At 34.7% G+C, this 20,454-nt stretch overlaps 1 protein-coding gene across 2 annotated transcripts in view; it reads right to left on the reverse strand.

The window, feature by feature from the left end:
• EPC2 (enhancer of polycomb homolog 2) overlaps positions 1-20,454 on the reverse strand; it is a 98,385-nt gene that overhangs the window by 73,240 nt on the left and 4,691 nt on the right. The gene's annotated exons all lie outside the window — the stretch shown is intronic.

Raw genomic sequence — 20,454 nt, forward strand, 5'->3', positions numbered from 1 at the left:
ACAAAAAGTTAAACAAAAAGTTCCTATAAAATACACCTAGATTCTCATAACTTTTCATTACCTCTACCACTTAATACATACTTTCTCCCTTGACCCACTGTGGACCATTCCCAACAAACCAGCTTTTACCTTGTGGAAGGAAAATTAGGTTATGTTATTTCCCAAGAGATCCCCTTCATATTCAGATTAAAGGTTAAAAACCACTCAATGACTTATAAGGCCTTATATTTTCTGTGATATTTCCTACCTCTCTTCCCAATCCTTTGTTCTAGCTACACTGCTTCTCCTGAATGTGTCTGTAGAAAAAAAGAGCCTGGAAGAATACAGAATAAAAAATACCACAAAATGCTAACTATTTAGGTGGCCCTAATTTTCTTTTGTGTGCCTTTTTATATTTACTGAATTTTCTGTAGGGTCAGCTCACCAGAAAGCTATAACAATTATATGTGTTAATAACAGAGCACCTACACATGTGGATGAAAAGGAGCTTCTGTGGAAAGTAACATCAGAGTGATCTGATCGTAAATTCCTAACTAGGCAGGTGAGGGTGGGTAGTCATATCCCAGGCATATAATTTTTCAGTAAAAGGTTTATCTTTGCCTTAAGCAAGGCCTATCCATTGTTTCTGTGCATCTAGGTTAACATATTTATGAAATGCCCCCTTTCAGACCCCTCCTTCTAAAGAGTGACCAATATTAACTATCCTATAATCCAATTCCCGCCTTCATGTAACCTTTCTTACATTCCCTCCTTAATTTCAAATGCGTAAAAGAAGATGCAAAACTGTTATTCTCTGGAGTATTCGAGATCTTGCCCCCTACTTTGTCATCAGTTTGGCACAAATAAACTCTTATAAAAATCCTCTACAAGTTTGAACATTTCTTACACTGACACATATATGAAGCAAACACTAACAGAATTAAAGGAAGTATTACAGTAACAGGAGATTTCAATAATGGAAAACTCAACCAGACAGAGTATCAATAAAGAACAGAGGACTTGAACAACATTACAGACAAACTGAACCTAATGAACGTATACATAACACTCCACACAACAGCAGCGGAATATACATTCTTCTCATGCACTCGCAAACATTCCCCAGGATAGATCACACACTAGGATACAAAACAAGTGTTATCAAATTTAAGAAGACTGAAATCATACCAAGTATCTTTTATAATCACAATGGAATGAAACTAGAAATCAACAGCAACAGGAAAACTGAAAAATTCGGAAATATAGGGGTGGGCAAAAGTAGGTTGCTCATATGGAAAATAATACAATTAGTAATTAATACAACAATAAACTGTTTCGTGTACTCACAACTGTACACCTATTTTTGCCCCACCCTGTACATGAAAATTGAGCAACACACGTTTGAACAACCAATGGGTCAAAAAGAAATCACAGCCCGGCCGGACGTGCCTCAGCAGTTGAGCGTCGTCGACCTAGGATCCAGGCGATCGGGGTTCAATTCCCAGTCAGGGCACATGACCGGGTTGTGGGCTCAATCAATGACTCTCTCATCATTGATGTTTCTATCTCTCTCTCTCCCTCTCCTTTCCTCTCTCTGAAATCAATAAATATATATATTAAAAAAACCCCACAGAAATCACAGAGAATTCAGAAAATATTGTGACAAATGAAAACAAAAATACAACATTAAACTTAAGGGATACAGCAAAAGCAATGTTAAAGGAAGTTTATAGCAGTAAACTCCTACCTACATTAAAAAGATTTCAAATAAACAACCTAACTTTATACTTCGTGGAACTAGAAAAAGAACAAACAAAATTGTAAATTAGCAAAAGAAAGGATATATTAGAGCAGAAATAAATGAAATAGAAAATTAAAACATAGGAAAAATATTTGATGAGACTAAAAGTTGTTTTGAAAAGATCAACAACACTGACAAACCCTTAGCTACACGAACTAAGAGTAAACTCAAATACTAAAAATCAGAAATGAAAGAGACATTAAAACTGATGCCACAGAAATAAAGAAAATCATAAGACTACTATGATCAATTATACACTAATGAACTGGATAATCTAGAAGAAACAGGTACATTTCTAGAAACATACAACCTATCAAGAAAATAAAAAGTCTGATCAAACCTAGAAATGCTCACCACCAGATAGCTTCACTGGAGAATTCTACCAACATATAAAGAATCAACAACAATCATTCTTAAACTCTTTCAAAAAATAAAAATTAAAGAAGAGGAAAAATTTCCAAAGTAATTTTACGAGGCCAATGTTACTGATACAAAAATTAGACAAAAATACTGCAAGAAGGAGAGTGGAGGAAGGAGGAAATCGGTTAAGGTGGTCAAAGGTATAAACTTTCAGTTACAATATTAATAAAATTCTGAGGATGTAAAGTACAGTATGTTGCCTATATATCACGACCGAGTGGGATTTATTCCTGGAATGCAAGAATGTTCAAGATACAAAAATTTATCAATATAATACACAATAAAAGAATGAAGGAAAAAACATACACGATCATTTCAATAAATGCATTAACAAAATTCAGCATTCTTTCATAAAAAACAACAAAAACAACAACAAAAATTCACTCAGCAAACTAGAAACAGAAGGAAATCACCTCAATATAATAAAGGCCATATATGAAAGCCCACAGCTAACATACGTAATGGTGAAAAACTACAAGCTTCTCCTTTAAGACCAAGAACAAGGCAAGGATGCTTGCTTTTACCACTTCTATTCCACACAGTACTTGGAGTCCTAGTGAGAGTAATTACTAAGAAAAAAATAAAGGCACCCAAATTGGAAAGGAAAAAGTAAAATGATCTCTGTCCACAGATGACATGATCTTTTATGTAGAAAACCCAGAACATTTCACAAAAAAACCTGTTAGAACTAGTAAACAAATTCAACGTTACAGAATATATTAACACACAAAAATCAATTGTTTCTATACACTAACAATGAACAATCTGTGAAAGAAAGTAAGAAAACAATCCCACTGGTATATTTCTTATTAAAACACAGAACCACACACAAAATAAATGCCTTATACTATAAAGTACAAAGCAAATGTTTAAAATCTAGAAATTTTAACTTGTGTGGTAAACAAAACATGATGGCTAGGCAGTATCTGCAATGCTGGTAAAATTGTGATGAATGAAGCAAACACTTTCAAGGATGAGTGCTAGATGTGCTAAAGTATACATTGGCATGTTCTGGAGAACAGTTTGGTAACATATTTCTAAGCCTTAAAATTTTTTCTAACAGTTAATCTATTATTTAAACAATAATCATAATAAGTAAAACTGGAAGCAACCTAATTATCTCCAACACTAGAATAATTGTAATTTAGTATATCTATATGAAAAACAATTTCGTATTTGAAAATGCTTATACATTAAGTGGAAAAAGCAGGAAACAAAATTACACATTGAAGATAATCTCAAACAAAGTAGGGTAAATAGATGATAGGTGATGGGATACAAAAATACAGAATTAAAAAGTAAAAAAAGCCCAAATGGCATAGCTCAGTGGTTGAGCATCAACCTATGAACCAGGAGGTCACGGTTTGATTCCCAGTCAGGGCACATGCCCGGGTTGTGGGCTCTATCCCAGTAGGGGGCATGCAGGAGCCAGCCAATCAATGACTCTCTCTCAACATTGATGTTTCTCTCTCTCTCTCTCCCTTCCTCCCTCTGAAATCAATAAAAACATATTAAAAAAAAAAAAAAAGATAAAAAAAAAGCTGAAAAATAAATGTTCCAAAGTATTAGGTAGTGATCTTATAGATGGTCTCTATTTTCATCTCTATATTTTCTACAATTTACTCAGAGTATGCATTACAGAAAGCAACCAGTGCCAATCTTTAAAACCACTTAAATCAATCTGGTATCCCTCCCTTTCAGAATCAAAGAAAGAGATAAAGGAAGACAAAGAAAAAAAGATTCTAGGTAAGTCCTTATATCTATTTAAAATTGCTTCTCTTCTAGTACTTTCTAAATCTGATTATCAGCCCTGGCAGCATATTAAAATTACCTGGAAAGCCAAATATAGACTATATGGGAGATAAAAGAGGCAGCAGAAATCAGTTAAAAGGCTTCAGCATCTGACTTCCACTCCAACAAAAATGAAATACATACAATAAAATATTATTCAGCTGTAAAGAAAAATGTAGTACTGATGTATGCTACAACATGATATTTAAAACATTATACTATTCAAAAGAAGGCCACAAGTTATATCATTCCATTTAAAGGAAATGTACAGAAATAGACAAACCCATAGAGAAAGTAAGTATATTAGTGGTTGTCCTAGAGTAGTGGGGGGAGTAGGATGAAGAGTGACTAATGTATGGGGTTTCTTTTTAGGGTGATGAAAATGTTTAGTTGTGATGCTGCAGAACACTGTGAATATACAAAAGACCATGAAGTTGCACAATTTAATATGGTAAATTATACGTTATGTGAAAGTTTTTTATCACACACAAAAATTGCCAAAAAACAACCACCAATAAGTGACAGGGAATGAATTCACCCTTCTACCTGAGGCAACAACAAAATGTGACCAAAGAGTTGCAACGATGGTTTTCCAGACACTGGATATCAGGCAATAAAAGACAATGGTACTTGAAAGAAGGAAAATAAAACCAGGTGAGCCCTATGACAGCCTCCACTTACTGTCTTGAAAGAGTTTCCATGCTGTGGAGCAAAAGAATGAACTGAGGCAGAGCCTAGAAGACTTTATGAGATACAGAAATAAAGAGTCCAGGAAGACTAAGGCATCTAAAGTTCATAGGACAGAGTACCAAAGAGGAAAGAACTACACAGAGAAAGAACCCAGGAAACCTGCAGAGTATTCCCTGGAGTATTCAGCAGAGTACTCCTCAGCACATGTACGTGAACTACTACCTACCTGACAATGGAGAAATAAATACCCCAAAAGATTAGAGGGAACAGTCACTGTCACTCAGTGTCAGGAAGAATATCTGTTCCTACCAACCAGACTAGAAAAAAAGACATGCTACATAGAGGAACAAAGATACAGATGACATTGGATTTCTCATCAGAAACAATTCGAGAAAAGACTGGAACACCATTTTTAATGAGTACTAGAAGAAAAAACTGTCATCCTAAAATTCTGTATCCAGAATATCTTTCAAAAGCAAAGCAAAAATTAGAGATCTGTTGTACAACAATATACATAGTTAACAATACTGTGATGTGCATTTATAACTTGTTAAGAGGATAAATTTATGTTACGTGCTTTACCACACACAAAAAAGGCAAAATAAAGACACTTTTTAGACGTACAAAAGCTAAAAGCATTCATCACTAGTAGACCAGCATTACAAGTAATGTCAACAGAAGTTGTTCGGTAAAAAGGAAAATGATACCAGATGGAAGTCTGGATATAAGACAAACTGATGAAAAGCAGGAGTGGTGATAACTACAGGAGAAAATATATACACCTTTTTCATATTATTTTAAAGTGTTTCAAAAATAATTGACTTTAAATAAAAATAATAAGAATGTATTATAGGGCTTATTACATACAAAAACAATAGCATAAGGGCTGGGCAGGAAGAAATGGAAGTACACTGTAAGCGATATATCATTTGAAGGTAGAAAGTGATTAAATAAAAATGTAAATTATAATCCCCAAATCACAGGTTGTCAACTTTGGCACTACTGACATTCTGGGCAAAACTTCTTTGTTGTGGGAGGCTGCCCTGTGCACTGTAGATGCTTTAGTAGCATCCTTGACCTCTAACCATGAGAAGTCAGTAGCATGGCCCCAAGTTGTGAAAATCAAAAATGTTTTCAGACATTACCAAGTGTCCTCTGGGAAATAAATCAGACCCAACTGAGAATCGCATCCTAAAGCAATCACTAAAGTAACAAGATAAAGTTATTGCTAATGAACTAAAAACAGAGATAAAATGGAATCATAAAAAGAGCTGAACTCAAAAGAAGGCAGAAGAGGAAAAAGGAACAAAGAACCAAACAGAAAACAGTAACCTAACAGAGTGAAACCTAACCATATAAAAAATCACACTAAATCTCAGTAAAATAGGAATAGAAGGGAACATTCCTCAATTTGTCCCCTCACCACTTTGTTTCAACATCATACTAAAAGTTCTAGCTAATGCAATGAGACCAAAAAAAGGAAATAAAAGGCATATAGTCTGGAAAAAAATGACATAAAATTGTCTTTGTTTGCAGATGGCATGATCATCTATGTAGAAAATCTGAAAGTGCTGACAAAAGACTCCTGGAACTGATCAGTAATTTATAGCAAGGTTGCAGGACTCAAGGTTAATACACAAAAGTAAATCGCTTTCCTGTATACCAGCAACGAAAAAGTGGAATTTGAAACTAAAAACAATACCATTTACCTTAGCAACACCCAAAACGAAATATTAGGTGTAAATCTAACAAAACATATACAGTATCTATGAGGGAATATTATAAAATTCTGAAGAGCAAAATCAAAGAAGAACTAAATAAATGAAGAGATATTCCATATTCATGAATAGGAAGACCCAAAATTGTAAAGATGTCAGTTCTTCCCAACTTGATCTATAGGATGGGACAAAAGTAGGCTTATGGTTGTGAGTATGTGAAAGCTTATTCTTGTATTATTATTTATAAATTACTGTATTATTTCCACATGAGCAACTGTAAGCCTACTTTTGCTCCACCCTGTATATAGATTCAATGCAATTCCAATCAAAATCCCAGCAAGTTATTTTGTGAGTACTGACAAATTGATTCTAAAGTTTACAAGGAAAGATAAAAGATCTAGATTAGCCAACACAATATTGAAGAGGAGGAACAACGTTGGAAGGCTGACTTCAAGACTTCTAAACTACAGTAATCAGGACCGTGTGGTATTGGGGAAAGAAAAAATAGGTCAAGGAAACAAATAGAGAGCCCACAAATAGACCCACATAAATAAATAGATCCTCTTTGATGGAGGAGCAAAAGCAATACAATAGAGCAATTCTTTTCAACAAATGGTGCTTGAACTGGACATTCACATGCAAAAAAAGTGAAAGAAGCCAATCTGAAAAGGCTACATATTGTATAATTCCAACTATATGGCATTCTAGAAAATGCAAAACAATGGAGACAGTAAAAATATCAGTGGTTGTGGGGGGTGGGGAGGCCAGGGGGATAAACAAACAGAGCACAGAGGATTTTTAGGGCAGTGATAGGTACATGTCATTATACATTTGTTCAAACCTATAGAATGTACAACACCAAGAGTGAACTGTAATGTAACTATGGACTTTGGGTGATCATGGTTTGTCAATACAGGTTCATTAATTGTAACAAACATGTCACTCTGGTAATGGATCTTAACAGCAAGGAAGGCTATGCATGTGTGGGGGGAGGAAGAGAAATCTCTGTCCCTTCCTCTCAATTTTGCTGTCTAAAATGGCTCTAAAAATGTCTTAATTTTTAAAAATCATATTAAATGTAAAAGGTCTAAACACCACAATTAGGAAACAGAGATTGCTGGACTGCATTTAAAAAAAAGACTCAATTATAAGCTACCAATAATAAATGCACTTTAAATATAAAGACATAAATAGTTTAAAAGTAAAAAAAGATATTGCATGCTAACACTAGTCAAAGAGACTTAGTGTGACCATATTAACAATCAACATAGGTTTCAGATCAAAGAAAATCACAAGTGATTTAGAAGTTTATTTCACACTGCTTAAAGGGGTCAATCAGTCAAGACAACATAACAACCCTATCCAGTTATGCACCTAACAACAGCTTCAAAATTCGCAAAATAAAAACTAATGTAACTTCAAGGATAAATAGGCATTATCTAAAATTATAGAGATTTTACTACCACATTATCAACAACAGACAAAACGAATACACAGAAAATCAGCACAGATATAATGAATAACAAAACTACCATCTAACTTCACCTAACTTTTACAGAATGCCCTACCCATCAAAGGCAGCATACACCTTCTGTTCATGTTCAAAGGGAACACTTAGCATGACAAAATATTCTGAACCATATTACAAGTTTTAAAAAATTTACAAGAATTCAAATCATACAAATTATGCTCTCAGACTACAATGAGCTCAATTTAGAAACTGATAAAAGAAAGATCTCTCTGAAACCACTAAATATTTGGAGACTGAATAACAAATTTCTAAATAACCCCAGAAACAAAGAAGAAATTAAAAGGGAATTAGAAAGTATCTTAAGCAGCCCTTAGAAATTTACAGCACTAAACACATGTATTAAAATAGAAAAGGGGTCTCAAATCAAAGACCTTAAGAAAGTAGAAAAAGAGCAAATTAAACCCAAAGTAGGAGAAAAGAAATAATCAAGATCAACATGGAAATCAATGAAATAGAAAACAAAAATCAGTAAAATTGATAAACTTCTAGCCAGATCAATGAGTAAAAAAGGAGACACAAATTATCAATGTCAGGAACAAGAAAGGAGTGAGTATTATGAACACTTTCATACCAATATAAACTCGCCAATTAGATGAAAAGGACAAGTTCCTTAAAAGAAACAAAGTTCACAGAGGAAGAAATAGATGACCTGAATAACCTAATATCTATTAAAGAAATTTAACTGTAATTAAAAACCTTCAGACAAAGAAACTCGAGGGACAGATAGCTTCACTGGTGAATTCTACCAAATAGCTGAGGAGAAAATAATACCAATTCTACACAAATTTTTCCAAGACAACGAAGTAGAAGGAATACTTCCCAATTCATTCTATAAAGCCAGCATTACTCTGATGTGAAAACCAGAAAAGACATTACAAGAAAACTACAAATATACCTTGTGAACATAGATGCAATCACTGTAAACCAAAATTTCGTTAACAGAATCCAACAATATATTAAAAGGATAATAAATGACCAAATGGGGTTTATTCTAGGAATACAGCATTGGTTTACATTAAAAAATCAATGTAATTCATCATATTAATAAATCAAAGGGAAAAACAGTATGATCATTTACTGTTTAAATACATTTGCAAGTATTTAAAAAAACTTACTAAACTCAACTACCATTCCAAAAAATGCTTAGAAAACTAAAAACAGAAAGGAACTTCCAAAGGGCATCAGTGAAAAAAACACCATACAACTAACATCGTACTTAAGTGAAATACTGAATACTTCTTTCCTAAAATTAGGAACAAGATAGGGATATCCACTCGCAACACTTGTATTCAATACTGTACTGGGAGTCCTAGTCAGTGTAATCTCCAGGGGAGAGGGAGGCAGGCAGAAAGACAAGAGAGCGCGAGCACCCAGACTGGGATAGGAAGAAGTAAAACCACCTTTATTCACAGACCCACATGATCCTCTATGTAGGAAATCTGATAGAATCTACCAAAAAAAAACCTTCTAAAACTAATAAAGTGAGTTTAGCAATACTGGAGTACAGAAGATCAACATACAAAATCAAATATATTTTTATGCACTAGTTACAAGCACACTGAAGTTAAATTACAGATTAATCAAGACAAAGATTCCATTTCAATCTCAAGTGATTTCAAATACAACAATGTGTAGTTCCTTTTAATATGTACTAAAACAACCTGCCAAACATCCAACTTAAGAGTTGTGTGAGTCAGTTGCTATGCAACCCTGAGGTCTTAAACCATGAAGTTTTAACTGGCGAAGTCTTCATCTAGGTGAGACCAAAGTGAGGCTTCTCAATTCCATCAAAAGAATTCTAATTATGTGATCCATATTCCTAGTATCTAAAACACCAGAATCTTTTTTCATATATTTTCAAACATCTCAATCTTTAATTACGTGTTATTTCCTATCTAAGGATCCATGACAGATTTAACTTTTTAACCAACCATATCTTTCATCTTTCAGTCTTTCAATTACATAGTTTGCACTCAAGAGTTTAAACTATCCAGTTCCTTCTAAGAAAGCCCAGATATCAGCATTTTAGGGGGAAAGCTGCAAGCAATGGCTCTCAAACATTAGTGTGCTTCAGAATCACTTATAGGTCTCATTTCAAAACATATTGCTTAGCCAAACCACTAGAATTTCTGATTCGGTAGGTCTGGTGTGGAACCAGACAATTCTCATTTCTAACAAGTTCCAATGTGATAATAAAGCTGTAAATTGGGGAACTACACTTATAATTACCAGTTTAAAGCAATGCTACTCATACTATGGTGCTCTAGATGTTTTAAAGCAATGTGACAAAGTAATTTTTCCTGTCAAAACTAACGATTAAAAAGTAGTGGCCTCCTATTTTCTACATCTCTTTTTTTACTTAATTTTTCTAGTAATTTATTTTTATTATACTTGAGGAAAGTATTAGTAAGCAATGAATTATTTTTTTTAAACTGGTCTTTCACCAAGAAAATTAAGAAACTTTAGCCTAAAGAATATGGTATCCATCCATTTCTCTAATATTCTAAATACCGTCTTTGTAGGGAAAGTTACATTTATTTCATTAACAGTGCCTCCCAAAAAGATATATCAGCTTTAGCTAAAAATCAATAAAATAGAAAGTTACCTTATTAAACTTTCTGTTTTTCTGAAAACTGTATTTAAAGACATTTATCAATTTATACTGGTAAGTGCCCATTTGCAATAAATTCATTTCAGAATTTAATAACAGGGTAAAGATTTTTCTCATCTGAAAGATAACTGTGTTAAATTTTAAATAAATAAGAATTGAATCACACATAGATTCTCCTCCTTTCTTCACTGCCTGTGGGGATGTAAAAAGGATATGTGAGTGAGGGGGCTTTAATGGCCTAAAACACTGACATTTTAAACAAAAATGTAAAAGTGAAAGCAATCTTATTGTGTAGAAGTATTTTACTACAAGCATTACTGTATAATTCTAGAATATTTGACTTACAGATAAACTTTTGAAGAACTCAATTATAAGTTACAAAACACTAACTTGTTTCATTTAATATAGTAACAAATGTTTACTTTTTAATCTAATTATTGGGTTTTTTTGAAACCTTGTATTAAATTGGGAATTTCCTAGTACTGATTAAGACCATGACCTTCAACATTAACACTAATTCAGGAAGGCGACCATAACATCAATGTAGCTTGATCTTAAATATTCATGGAACAATGGAAATGAGTAATAGAGAAAATTTAAAACAGTAGGCAAAATAAATTATTGATATTTGGTTTTAAAAAGCATTACTTGATATTCGGTTAATTTATTCATAACAAAGTCATTTCTGGAATTACTTTGCATTCTTTGAATACTCAGAGTAGATAGATAACCCATAGAGAAATTTCCAAGATACCTATATGAAAATAACCAAGAATCAGATCACTGGTTATGAGAGAGAGAGAGAGAGAGAGAGAGAGAGAGAGAACGGACAACAAAAAAAAGCAAGCAAATGGACTCATTCACCAGATAAATTACACAAAAAGAAAATGGGCATGTCTTTATCCACAAAAACATGGTGCCAGGCTAGGGAGCCCTACACTGGAAAAATGCTTGGGAAGTAATTCCTTCTAAAACTACTATATTTGAAATGGGCCCCAGGCAAAAATTTATTGCCATAAGTAAATCACTATGAAGCAATCATCTGAAGAAGGGCAGAATACGCAGAAATTACCAATATTATGTAGGAATTTAAAAAATGATACTGCATTTCCCAGCCCCATTTGAGAATGTCATACAAACATGTCAAAGGCCTAAGGCATGTTAAAGCAAATGGAGGGGGAGGGGGGGAGAGGGAGAGAACCAGAACCAGAACCAGAACCACCACCACCACCACCACCACCACCACCACCACCGCCGCCGCCGCTGCGGCCACAACTGCTCTAAACCAGAGCTTCTCAAATCCTAATATGCATTTGAACAATCCAGGGGTCTTTGGAATTTTTTAAATTGCGCATTTTGATTCATGAGGTGTAGGATGAGACCTGAAATTCATCAATTTTAAAGGAGCTCCAAGGTAACGCCAAATCCACACCAAACTCTGAGTAGCAAGGTTCTAAGCTATGCAAACATCTCATAAAAGGTGATGTTTATGGTATATAACCACTCTGAAAAACAGTCTGACAGGTGTGTGTTTTTAAGTTAAACCTTTTAAAATATAGATACCATATGATCAAGCCATTTCACCCTGATATTTAACCAAAACAACTAAAAGCAGATGTACACACACAAAAGTTCATAGCAGCTTTATCTGTAATAGTCAAAAAGCAATCAACAGGTAAACAAATTGTGGTAATCCAAAAAATGGAATACTACTCAGCAATAAAGAATGTACTATTGAAACATGCTATCATATATATGAATCTCAAAACAATTATGCTGAGCAAAAGGAGCCAGACCAAAAAAAGAATATATACTGTGATTCTATTTATACAAAACTCTAGAAAATGCAAACCACTAATCTACAATGACAGAAAGGAAGTCAGTATTTGCCTAAAGATGGAAAGGCTTAGAACAGGGCATGGAGGTGACAGATTCACTATGTTAACTGTGGTAATGGTTTCACATGTGTATGCAGAAGTGAACATTTACCAAATTGTACACGTTAAGTATGTGCAGTCTGTGTCAATTATAACAATAAATCTATTTTAGAGAGAGAGCATTCAAATACAAAGTTCTGGTTAAAATATGTCACTACTAACAACCTAAATTCTAATTCTCTGAAAATTTCAAGTAATACTGTAGAAATGTGTATTTGGTCTTTGTCCCCTTTCCAGGCCCAAAGCTCCTAAACACTAGGAATTTCCTGTGATAAGAGTGATAAAGGTGCCTTGATTTTCCTAACAAATCCCTTTCAACACCACCAAAGTTTATGTTAATGAGGTGACTTTTAGAAAGCACCTAACACTGGGGGCTAGTTTCCGTAATTAGAAGGATTAGAACTTTCAGTCCCACTCCCATGACCTTTGGGGAGGGGAGAGGGACTGCAGGTTGCAGATCAATCACCAATGCCCAATGAGTTAATCCATCATGCCTATGTAATGAAATCTCCATAAAAAACCCAAAAGGACTGGGTTCAGATTGCATTATGTATTTCCTTCTATCTGGCTATCCCTGAGTTATATCCTTTTATAATAAACCAGTAATCTAGCAAGTAAAATGTTTCTCTGAGTTTTGTGAGCTGCGTTAGTAAATTAATTGAACCCAAGGAGGGGGAACACTGAAGCCTCTGAATCTAAAACCAGTCAGTGAAAAGCACAGGTGACAATGTGGACTTCTGATTAGCATCTGATGCTATCTCTGGATACAGTGTCAAAACTGAGTTTAGGATAATCTGCTGGTGCCAGAGAACTGCTTGGCGTGGGGGGGGGGGGGGAGCAAGCATCAGAATAAATGTCAGAATCAGATATCCACAACAGTATGCCTCTACTAAGAATAAGAGCCTCCCTCTTTGGCGGGAGGTGATGGTGAAAAGTGACTCAGAGGGCCCTTTAGGATCTTAATTCCAAGTAACAACTGAAAACATGTACTGTAGAGTAAGTAAGAAAGTCAGTGGTGATCCAGTGATAGAAATAACAGAAAACAATAAAGTCACAGGATATAAAATTAAAATAGAAGTTGATAGCTTTTTGAAGTACAAGCAATATATAAGGTATAATGGAAGAGATGAGATTTACAATAGCGACCAAATAGGCAGAATTCCAAAGAATAAGCTTAATCAAAAATGCACAAAACCAATAAGAAAACCACTCCTGAAAGATGATAAATACATGTCAACAAATGAGATAAACCATGTTCTTAGATAGGAAGTCAACATCACAAGGATGTCAATTCTCTATAAGCTAATTTATAAAGGTATGGTGAATCCCAATAAAAACACCAACTTTTTTTCTGGAGTTAGACAAAATAATTATAAAATTCATATGGAAAAATAAACAAGAAACTATAGTAAGAAAAACTCTGAAAAAGAATAACAATAAGCATGAGAGAAGTGACTAACTCTACCAGATATTTTTTAGAATGATAAATATAGAAAGATAAAATAATGAAATGGTTAATGATCAAAACAGTAAATTTTATGCACAATGAAACAAAATATAAAGTTAAGATATAGGTACAAATGCCTAAGGAAATTCAAATATGATTAAAGTGGCATCTTAAACCAGGAAGAAAAGATATTTTTTTAAAATGGTGTGTGAACTGACTATGCATCTGGATGAAAAAAAATGGATGTATAGAGCAGTGCACACTAGAATAAACCATACAAGTTCAAGAAGAAAACGAGGCTAACTAAGGTCCTGAGAGAAGGGGGGAAAACGCCTTAAGTCTAATTAAAAAACCAGAAGCATTTTTTAAGAACTGAAAACTTTCTATTTTGTCCTTTTAATGGTCTATTTAGTGCCCTGTTTTTTGCATTTTTTAAATTATTTCCTTGTTTACGCCTGCCACACCCACAACTGTAGTGCTGAAGTGCAGCTTAACGTTCCTAAGCACAAGGCGGCTGTGATATGCCTTAGATAATACGTTGTGTTAGACAAGTTTCATTCAGGCATGAGTCAGTGTTCATGGCTCTAAGTTCAATGTCAATGAATCAACAATATATATTATATAAAGTATCTTTAAACAGAAACATACATAAAATAAAGTTAAGTATATGTTGACTGGTTGATGAAAATACATTGAGGCCAGAGGCTCACAGGAACCCTAACCCTGTTCTTCCTCTAGGAGCAATGGTTCAGTCGTTCACTGTTCATGATAGCTCTATACAATGTTACTGCAAAAAATGAAAAACCACTGAATATGTGTGTGTGTGTGAAGGTGTACCATAGTTTTGGTTATACACACACACACACACACAATACAGTGTCACAGACAAAAAAGTTTGAAAGCCAATGAATTAGAGCACAAGAAGAAACTCTGAAAGGAGTGATAAAATGGCAAGGCAGATAGGAAGGGATCATGGGCACACATGCTAGTAATATTTTTCTACCTAGAATCAAAATCAGCTATAAATTGTGACTTGGTTGGTAAATCTAGGGTAAAGCCTACACATGTGCTTTAGAAAAGCATCCAGATTTTCTGATGTGTGGCCTAGATGAGAACCAGTAATTTCTCTCCTAAACTGGTGGCTCTCAAAATGGGGTTGCTGGACAAGCAATATCAGATCATCTGGGAACTTGCTAAAAGTACAAAATCCTGGCCCCCATCCCAGACCTACTAAATCCTACACTGTGGGAATGGTGACCAGTGACTAGTGTTTTAGCAAGCCTTCCAGGTGATTCTGATTCACGCCAAAGTTTGAGAATCACTGAGCTAAATCTTTTAGAGATATTTTGAAAGCCCTGATGAATTCTGCTAAGATAGCTGAGGCTATTCCAAATAAAACAGAAGGGTAACTGCTACTGTTACCCTACTGAAGCACCTATAATGTATAGACAAGTTTCAATCCCGGTGGCCATGCCTGTATTACAAACTTTCTGTCACTTAAGTGCCTGGGTAGGTATCTAGCCTGAGCTGAACAAAACAAAACAAAGACATGATACTTTCCTTAAAGTATTTGGTTTAATTGGGAAAATAAGTGTCTTCTCTCTCACCTGTGCTCTCATTCTCATACATACATCCATGTTCATACATACAGATACACAGATACACACACACACACACACACACACAGGCGAGATATTAAAAAATTAGAATAAACTCAAGTGTTAGGGGCTAAAAGTATGCCAACATTCAGAACATTTACAGCAATGAATAAGAGTAGTAAAGATAGCAAAAGAAAATTTCATGAAAGCAAGGGAACTGATCATATCCAAAACATACATAGTGGATTGCCCTACTGATCTCTAGGAAAAATTAGTGTCAGACTGTAGATAAGTGTAACTGATCCTCATCAAAAAAGAACTCTAAACCAAATTGACAGCATTCGAAACAGTGTTAGAGTTACACCTTACCTATTAATAATCTCCCTAATATCTAGTCTCTCATTTGTTAGTTCTAAGTAGACATGTTGATTCATGTATGCAGTAATTTTTAGAGCCAAAGGTACTTTAAAGGTGACTCAGTCCAATTCTATTTCACAAATGAGGAAACTAAGAGCCAAAAAAGTTATGAGGTCACACAAAATTCATCCCTTACTACTTTGAAAATTAGTAAGTGTGAAGGGTTTGCTTTCTTTAAAAGTATTCTGGAGTCTTCTTTTATAGTCCTTAATTCAAATTTCATTTAAAAATGTAATACATACAAAATATTCTAATGTCATTAAAACACCTGACAAATTTAAGGTTTGTGAAAACAAGGATACAAATTCACCTTGGGTTAAACCATGGATTTAAACAATTTAACTTCACAACTTCTGATTATGATGTTATATACCCACCAGAAGATCTCTCAGGGCAGCTGCCTGGCTAAGCCCCATTCTCAGGAGGGTAGCCCTTAATAGCACATGTAAACTAACTTCCCCTGTTCCTTGACTGGTGCAGATACCTGATGCAAGCCAAACAAATAATACCCTCTATCTCAGGAATCTGGAATTTTGAACTGAAAGAAATATAACAATGATGATAATAATAGCTAATATTCATTGAATGCTTACTACATGCTACGAATTGTCCCAAGCACACTACAATTCACCCTCTCAACAACCCAGTTAGATTTTATAGATGAAATTAACCTGCCTGAGGACTCAAACCCATACAGTCTGGCTCCAGAACACATGTACTTAACCACTAACCTGTACTACTTCTCAAAAGATTGGGAACTGTTAGAGTGACATCAATGTCACTTGCTGCTGAAGGGCCCAGAGCTGCCCTGGTTCTTGGCCTTCCCAAACCCTGACTGCTCACCCCTTCCTTGGTGTCTGTGAGACAACCTTTAGAAATTTTAAAGAAACCAGATTTGGTTTCTGTTACTTGAAACCAACCTAATGATCCCACCTGTCAAATGTTTTTAGGCCTCATTTTTAGAGAACTGATAAGGATGAAATCTAAACTTACACCACAGATAGATCATTCTTTTGAATTTTTAAAAAAGCAATGTGTTTAGAAAAGGCATTCACCACAGTTTCTTTCATAATATTCCCTGAGGCAAAACCTCGTAACTCCTCCATGCCTATGAGATAAGTGATAGAAGAGTACAGATGTAATGAACCTTACACATCATCTACTTCTCAATACACTCATTTTACAGATGAAGCAGTACAATGGTGAAGATAAGAGCCCTGGAGTCAAGCACCTATAGAGCCTGAGTTCAGATGCCACCTCTACCATGTTCTAGTCTAGGTAGGGGCAGCCTTGGGCAAGATACTTAATTTCTAAAACCTTGGGATCTTCTTCTGGAAAAGAGATAATAGCACCCACCCATTCTAACATTATAATGAGCTCTAAACCATCTACTGAGTTTAGCAAAGTGCCTGGCACATGCTCAACACACTACATACATTCAATGGTAGCTTAGATGGTAGTGATGAACACCCTGAGGCTCAGAGAAGGTAGGCAACTTTCCCAGATCATATGGCCACTTAACAACAGAACTAAAACTTAAAAAACAGATTTTACTATTCTTTTAAAAGCATAATCTCAGTTTTAGCCCTTGCTTTGGGCTAAGGGATCTCAAGTTTAATCCTGATTGTCATCCAGATTCACTAGTGCTTGGAGCTTTGCGTTGTCAACAAACCCGATACATGTATGACCTAAGTGTATCTGAGTCATTAATAAGATTGTAGAACTCTTAGGGTCAAGGGAAGAGCTGTGAAGCAGGTCAACAGAAACCCCCTTCTATGTTGGCTTCCATACCTATGAACATTCTTTGGGTATAGTTGGTCAACCCAGCTATTAGAGCCCATCCAAGGCCTCATTTCTACATCTTACTGAGGAGCCTACTTGATAGATATGTCCCAGAAGGATTGTGTAGATGTAAAAATTTGATGAATCTGGCTCTATTTTAAATACCTCAGGTTATCTACAATTTAAAGGAATAGTAGGAGAAATTTTTGCTACAACACAAAACTTTTTAGTAAAGCAAATACCATAATCAAATTCTTCCATTTTGTAAGTCTTGACTTTCACATACTGGGTTCACATATTGGGCTACATACACAATATACATGAGACAGAATATGAAAATAAAAATTCGATGCTAGATATTTTAATATAGGCTTTCAAAATTATGACTAATGCTGTGCATAATATACATTTTAATTAAAAGTGCTTTGATAAATGCTTACCATTTTAAGAAAATGTATGATTAAACTTCTTGATTAAAAAAAACAAAAAAACACACCAGATTTTACACTTGTAGCTCAATTCTCTTTCTTCTACACCATCCTACAAACTGCTAGGCCTAACATTCAAAACATGTACAATATGGTATAATTCTACCCTTTTCTCAACCTCGTCTCCACTCCAACAATTTTATTCATTCAATAACCAAATATTTACTGAGTGCCTTTTAGGTTCTAAACAGTATCTAGTGCTGAAGAGGAAACCAAGGAAGGGGAAGAAGCAAAAGTCAGCCCGGCTGGCATGGCTCAGCAGCTGAGCATCAACCCATGATCCAGGAGGTTGCAGTTCGATTCCCAGTCAGGGCACATGACCAGGTTTCGGGCTCGATGTACGGTTGGGGGGCATGCAGGAGGCAGCCCATCAATGACTCATCATTGATGTTTCTTTCTCTCTCTGAAATCAATAAAGACATATTTTTTAAAAAGCAAAAGTCATCTGCATGTCCAAAAAAAGGAAAAAGAGCAAAGAGAATGACATGACAGAAATGACAGACTGCAACCCCCCTCAAGTTTCTATCAGTAGGAGAAGGATAGAGACAGATTTAAAAACATATAACATGCAAGAAGAGCCCTAGCCAGGTGGCTCAGTTGGCTGGAGCACTGTCCCGTGAACCAAAAGGTTGTGGGTTCAAGTTGGGATCAGGGCACATACCCACGTTGGGGGTTTAATCCCCAGTTGGGGCGTGTAGGAGAGGCAACCGATCGATATTTGTCTCTCACATCGATGTTTGGTTTTTTCTCTTTCTCTCTCTAAGATCAATAAACATATCCTTAGGTGAGGATTAAAAAAACACATGTAACATGCAAGAATCTTCCGATAGTCTACATAACATTGATAGAACTAGTTTTAAATATTTCTACACTAAATATTTGCTTCAACGTACACCATACAACCAAACCTGAAAGCCCAATTGTTAAATCCCTCTCCATGGAGCCTTCTCTATACATTTCAGTAACAGTTTTCTCTTACTCCTCTTAATTACACTGACATTTAACTTTTTCTAAGGCTTTTAATGTCTGTAACTTGGTAGTTTTTGCTTACTTTCCAGATACGATTTTGACAATGATTGACTTAAGTTCCCTGAAATCAAGATCTGTATCATATCCTTCTTTTAATCCTAACAATACTTCAGCATAGCCTTACACAAACTGATTTACAGAACCCCTTAAATAGTTTCTCACTATCTTATTTAGATAACACTTGGAACTTAGATGATACCCGGTATCTGCTTTTGTTGAAAAAACAACAACCACCAAAAATACAAGCCAAACACACACTAAAACAAAAAAAAAACAACATGCTTAATGTTTTTACAATATCAACTTACAAAATCACATTTTATGCCCTTTTCAGAACTCCCTATTATGAAATATATTAATGTCAAAATAACTTTGAAACAGTAGAAAGACTAAATATATTTCTACTCAAATCATTCAAAATATTACTTAAAATATTAAGATAATTCAAAAATTAGACAACTAACATCTGAGGGGAGAAACGGCAATTAAAATCAGTCATGATCTTTTTCTTTAAAAATGAATGGAATCACATGCCTTCATGTAGATTTTGGTTCATTCCACAATGAAAAGATCTTACACAAATCTACATACACCTATGAGAGGGGTAATTAACACAAGATAAAGATTAATATTGCAATCATACCTATGTGTAAAAAATTCTATATTTAAAGAGGCCTCTGACTCAAGAAGGGAAAAAAATTAGTACTTAGGTATACACAGTACACCAAAATAAGAAACCAAATCTTGTTGGAAGAATAACTTACCAAATTTTGCTAACAAATTACACACACACAAACGCACACACAGTATTTCACAAAAGCATAGCTTTTGGTATAGAAAAAGAAACAGAAGCTCATTCAATACTCAGCAAATATTTATCAAGCATATGTTATATGCCAGGCACAGCTCCAGTAACTGAAATATATTAAGGAACAAAACATGTAAAGATCCCTGCCCTTAAAGAGATTACATTCTACTAGGAGAAACTCTAAATAATAAAATAGGATAGTTTCCCACAAATTTAGTATACGCTTAGGGAAACTACACTTCTTAATAATTTAATATTTCAATCAAATCTATATCATCTTTCACCATTCCCAAAATTATAAAAAGTACACTATTTACAAAAACTGTAATTAATTTCATAGTTCATAAGATAATTTGGGGTTTTGTAAGAAGTCAACAGGAAATGCAGTGATTATGAGAATGGGCTTT

This window comes from Miniopterus schreibersii (genome assembly GCF_964146895.1).
Source record: "Miniopterus schreibersii genome assembly, chromosome: 7".
Lineage (NCBI taxonomy): Eukaryota > Metazoa > Chordata > Mammalia > Chiroptera > Miniopteridae > Miniopterus > Miniopterus schreibersii.